Below are 6,000 nucleotides of genomic sequence, written 5' to 3' on the forward strand. Positions count from 1 at the left end.
GTCTTCCTTGCCCCGTGGCTGGGTTAGGCACCTCTTCTCTGTGCTCCTACAGCCCCTGTGCATTAGTGACAATGGCATTGTGGATCTGCCGTGGGCCCATTTCTGGGTTGGGACACTTTAGGTACATTCATTCTTGTCACCCTGTGATTCTCATTTCATGGGTGAGGAAATTGATGCACAGAGTGGTTAAGGCACTGGCCCCAAGTTATGTACCTAGGAAGTGGTGAACCTGGTTCACCCATGTTTTTCTGCTTTAGAACTCAGGCAAAGACAGGTTCTTCCAGGACAGCCTCAGAAAGGGTTGGTGCAAATTAGGTTGGTGCAAAAGTAATTGCGGTTTTTGTCATTTTTTTTTTTTTTTTTTTAATGGTGCAAAAGTAATTGTGGTTTTTGTCATTAATGATCAACTATTAAAAGTAATAGTTCCCCCCTTTTTTTTTTGAGATGGAATCTTGCTCTGATGCCCAGGCTGGAGTGCAGTGGCTCGATCTCTGCTCTCTGCAACCTCCACTTCCTGGGTTCAAGTGATTCTCCTGCCTCAGCCTCCCAAGTAGCTGGGATTATAGGCGCCCACCCCCATGCCCAGCTAATTTTTGTATTTTTAATAGAAACGGGGTTTCACATGTTGGCCAGGCTGGTCCTGAACTCCTGACCTCAAGTGATCCACCCACCTCGGCCTCCCAAAGTGCTGGGATTACAGGTGTGAGCCACTGCACCCGGCCAATAGTTTGCTTGTTAAAGCAAATAACTTGTAATTCCTCCTTAATTATTCATTCCAAAATGATATTCAGAGGTAATAAAGCTCTGATAGGCTGAATAATGGCCCCCAAAGATGTCCATATTCCAAATCCCTAGAATCCCTGCCTATGTTACCTTGCATGCTAAGAGGGTTTTACAGATGTGATTAAACTCAGGATGTTTAGATGGGGAAATTTTCCTGGAGGAGTCCCAAGAGGTCCTAATGTAATCACAAGGGTCTTTATAAGAGGGAGATGAGAAGGTCAGAGTCAGTAGTAGGAGATGTGACAATGGAACTGAGGGATTAGAGTGAAGGAAGAGGCCACAATCCAAGGAATGCAGGCAGTTGCTAAAAGTGGAAAAATGCCAAAAAATGAATTCTCCTTTCAGAGCCACCAGAAAGAATGGAGCCCTGCTGATATCTTTTTCTTTTCTTTTTTGAGACAGGGTCTTGCTCACAGAGCTGTCACCCAGGCTGGAGTGCAGTGGCGTTATCATAGCTCACAGCAGCCTCGACCTCCAGGGCTCAAGGAATTCTCCCACCTCAGCCTCATGAGTGGCTGCGACTACAGACACACACCACTATACCCGGTTGACTTTTTTTTTTATTATTATACTTTAAGTTCTGGGGTACATGTGCAGAACATGCAGGTTTGTTACATAGGTATACACGTGCCATGGTGGTTTGCTGCACCCATCAACCCATCATCTACATTAGATATTTCTCCTAATGTTATCCCTCCCCTAGCCCACCACCCCCCAACAGGCCCCGGTGTGTGATGTTCTCCATGCCCGGTTGATTTTTAAGGGGTTTTTTTTTTTTTTTTTTAGAGATGAGCATCTCAGCTGGGTGCAGTGGCTCATGCCTGTAATTCCAGCACTTTGGGAGGTAAGGTGGGCAGATTGCTTCAGCGCAGGAGTTCAAGACCAGCCTGGGCAACATGGCGAAACCAAAAAATGCAAAAAATTAACTGGGCATGGTGGCACATGCCTGAGGCTGAGGTGGGAGTATCATCTGAGCCTGGGAGATCAAGGCTGCAGTGAGCCATGATCATGCCACAGTGCTCCAGCCTGGTTGATGGGGTGAGACCCTGTCTCTAAAAAATAAAAGAAATGAAGGTCTTGCTGCGTTTCCTAGGCTGGTCTTGAACTCCTAGGCTCAAGCAATCCTCCTGCCTCAGGCACCCCAGTTGCTTGGATTACAGGTACGAGCCACCATGTCCAATCCTGGCAACGTCTTGATTTTAGACTTCTGATCTCTACAACTGCAAGAGAATAAATTTATGTTGTTTTAAGCCACTAAATCTCTGGGAATTTGTTGCAGCAGCCATAGGAAATGAATATAAAACTCAACCTCCATTTGGGCTTTAAAAAACATATCATTATAATGCCACTACCCAGTATGTTCCAGGTGCTTCCCAAGCATTGTGTCATTTTCTCATTCACTCAGCTCATCCAGTAAACTATGTTTGTTGCTCTCCTGGGCACTAGTCTAGGAATCTGGGTTCCATCAGTGAACAAAATGGAATCACTGCCCATGAAGAGCATTCAATCAAGTGGGAAATGTAGTAAAAAAAAATATATATGCAAATATGTTTAAAATCATATATGGTAAATATATTGCATTTAAATGAATTAATAGGCTGAGATGGTGGCTCACGCCTGTAATCCCAGCACTTTGGGAGGCTGAGGTCAGTGGATCACTTGAAGCCAGGAGTTCGAGACCAGCCTGGCCAACATGGCGAAACCCTGTCTCTACTAAAAGTACAAAAATTAGCCAGTTGTGGTGGCGGGCACCTGTAATCCCAGGTACTGGGGAGGCTGAGGCACAAAACTCGCTTGAACCAATGGGGGGCGGGGTGGAGGTTGCAGTGAGCCGAGATCATGCCACTGCACTCCAGCCTGGGCGACAGAGTGAGACTGTCTCAAAATAATAATAATAATTAAATGAATTAATATTGGTAAGGGTCTTAGAACAAGATAGGCACTCATGTGTCAAATAAATGAAATATGATGTCCAATCGTGAAAAAGAACTTGGGATAAAAACAAAGCAGGCTAAGGGCAGAGTCATGGAGGAGGCCACTTAGACAAGTGGTCAGGGAAGCTTCTGGGTGAGGTGATATTTGAGCAGAGGAATCACCATGACAACCCCACCAGGGAGGTTTAGAAACCCTGGGATCTGCCTGGTTCATTCAAACTGGCCTCCCCGCTAAGGAACTGTGAGGTTACAGGTCAGGTACTTTTTCTGAGATCCATTTTCTTTCTCTCTGTGTCACCCAGGCTGGAGCACAGTGGCGCGATCTCGGCTCACTGCAACCTCCTCCTCCCAGGCTCAAGTGATCCTCCCACTTCAGCCTCCTGAGTAGCTAGGATTACAGGTGTGTGCCACTATGCCCAGCTAATTTTTGTATTTTTAGCAGAGACGGGGTTTCACCATGTTGGCCAGGCCAGGCTGGTCTCGAATTCCTGACCTCACTTGATCTGCCCACTTTGGCTTCCCACATGGCTGGGATTACAGGTGTGAGCCATCAGACCCGGTTGAGACCCACTTTCTTTCTCTGTAAAATGGATATGAAAGTGATAGTGCTTGGCCGGGCGCGGTGGCTCACGCCTGTAATCCCAGCACTTTGGGAGGCCGAGGCGGGTGGATTACCTGAGGTCAGGAGTTCTAGATCAGTGTGACCAATATAGCAAAACCCCATCTCTACTAAAAACACAAAAATTAGCTGGGCATGGTCGTGGGCGCCTATAGTCCCAGCTGCTCAGGAGGCTGAGCCAGGAGAATTATTAGAACCCGGGAGGCAGAGGTTGCAGTGAGCCAAGATCACACCACCACACTCCAGCCTGGGCTACAGAGCGAGATTCTGTCTCAAAAGAAAAAAAAAAAAGCACTGGCATGGTGGCACATGCCTGTAATCCCAGCACTTTGGGAGGCCGAGGTGGGTGGATCACCTGAGGTCAGGATTTCGAGACCAACCATGGCCAACATAGTGAAACCCCATCTCTACTAAAAATACAAAATTGGCCAGGTGTGGTTGGTGGGTGCCTGTAATCCCAGCTACTCAGGAAGCTGAGGCAGAAGAATCGCTTGAACCCAGGACACAGAGATTGCAGTGAGCCAAGATCGCACCACTGCACTCCAGCCTGGGCAACACAGTGAGACTCGGTCTCAGAAAAAAAAAAAAAAAAAACCTTCAGAACTTATAGAAAGTCTGTGGGAGTAATTTTTAATATGAAGCAAGGGAGAGAGATGAAGCAGGGTTTCTAAACGTGACTATAGCCATAAAAAATATGTTATAAAACCATACACCACTATAAAGAAATGGCAATGCAAAAACCATAAAGGACAAAAAAAAAAAAAAGGAAGTAGATTTAACTACAAAAAAGTTTTTGTTTTTGTTTTTTTAGAGTTAGAGTATTGTTCTTTTGCCCAAGCTGGTACAGTCATAGCTCACTGCCACCTTGAACTCCTGGGCTCAAGCAAGCCTCCCGCCTCTGAAACTGCCTTTGCAAAAATTGTAACTGAGAAAACTATGACAGTGAAAGAGATCTGACCTAACTGACTCCATCTTGCTTCTAACCTCCAAGCTGTCCATGTTCATTCTTGGGTGTAGGCCAAGCTAACTTTGGGAGGAATTTAGTTTATAGTTTAACTTTGTCAAAGTTTAACTAAGATGTTAATAGCCCATTTTCCAAAACAAACACCCTTCCTCACTGGGGACTAGACTGCCTTTGCAGGACTAACAAATTATTATAGCTACCGGATTAGAAATTACAGTTTAGGAGTCATGCAGCTGAAGGCTACAAGATTCTAAATCTCCCAAATTGCTCCTGGGGATAACATCACTGTTGTAAAACCTAAGATCAATGCTTGACATATTTTGCAGACCTCGCACTCGATGGATCAGATGGCACCACCCAAATGGATAAACAGGCTCATCTGATCTGTGGTCCCCACCCAGAAACTGACCCAGCACAAGAGGACAGCTTCAACTCCATATGATTTTGTCTCCAACCTGAACGATCAACACTCCCCTACTTTCTGACCCCCTACTCATCAAATTATCCTTAAAAACCTTGATCCTGGCCAGGCACAGTGGCTCACGCCTGTAATCCCAGCACTTTGGGAGGCCGAGGCAGATGGATCACCTGAGGTCAGGAGTTCGAGACCAACCATGGCCAACATAGTGAAACCTCATCTCTACTAAAAATACAAAATTAGCCAGGTGTGGTGGCGGGCGCCTGTAATCCCAGCTACTCAGGAGGCTGAGGCAGGAGAATCGCCTGAACCCAGAATATAGAGGTTGCAGTGAGCCAAGATGGCTCCACTGCACTCCAGCCTGGATGACGAGCGAAACTTGGTCTCAAAAACAAAACAAAACAAAACAAAAAACCCACAGAAAACAAACCCTGAACACTGATCCTAGACTCTTTCACTATTGCAATTCCCCTGACTTGATAAATCGGCTCTGTCTAGGCAGTGGGCAAGGATAACCCACTGGACAGTTGCACCTCAGCCTCCTGAGTAGCTGGGATTACAAGTGCAAGCCACAGCTAAAAATGTTTTCAAACCTTTGTAGGACAGACAAATTGGGGAAAATATTTGCAACAAAGGGATAATACACATACATATAAAGAGTTCTTTCAAGGCTGGGCGCGGTGGCTCATGCCTGTAATCCCAGCACTTTGGGAGGCCGAGGTGGGCAGATCACGAGGTCAGGAGTTCGAGACCAGCCTGGCCAATATGGTGAAACCCCCGTCTCTACTAAAAATACAAAAATTAGCCAGGCGTGGTGGCATGCGCCTGTAAGCCCAGCTACTCAGGAGGCTGAGGCAGGAGAATCGCTTGAACCTGGGAAGCGGAGGTTGCAGTGAGCCGAGATCGTGCCACTGCACTCCAGCCTGGGTGACAGAGTGAGACTCCGTCTCAAAAAAAAAAAAAAGTTATTTCAAATTAATAAGAAAAATAACCAACACACCTCAATAGAAAAATGGGGAAAAAAGAATAGGCACTTTACAAACAAATAAATACAAAGCCCAATGGACATGAAACTTTGCCATCTCCTTAGCAGGGCTTGAACTAAGGTGGGGAGAAGGAAGGATGCAAAATTTAAGGAGGCTCTCACTCTCAGGGCCATGTAAGTACAAAGTGGGCATCTGAGGGTAAGTGCCTCCTTAAATGTGTAAATTGCTAGAGCCCTGCTGGATGGCAGTCTGGCAAAATGGATCAATATTTTAAATGTACAAACCCTGGCACAATG

Source organism: Symphalangus syndactylus, chromosome 13 (assembly GCF_028878055.3).
Source record: "Symphalangus syndactylus isolate Jambi chromosome 13, NHGRI_mSymSyn1-v2.1_pri, whole genome shotgun sequence".
In the NCBI taxonomy this organism is placed as follows: domain Eukaryota; kingdom Metazoa; phylum Chordata; class Mammalia; order Primates; family Hylobatidae; genus Symphalangus; species Symphalangus syndactylus.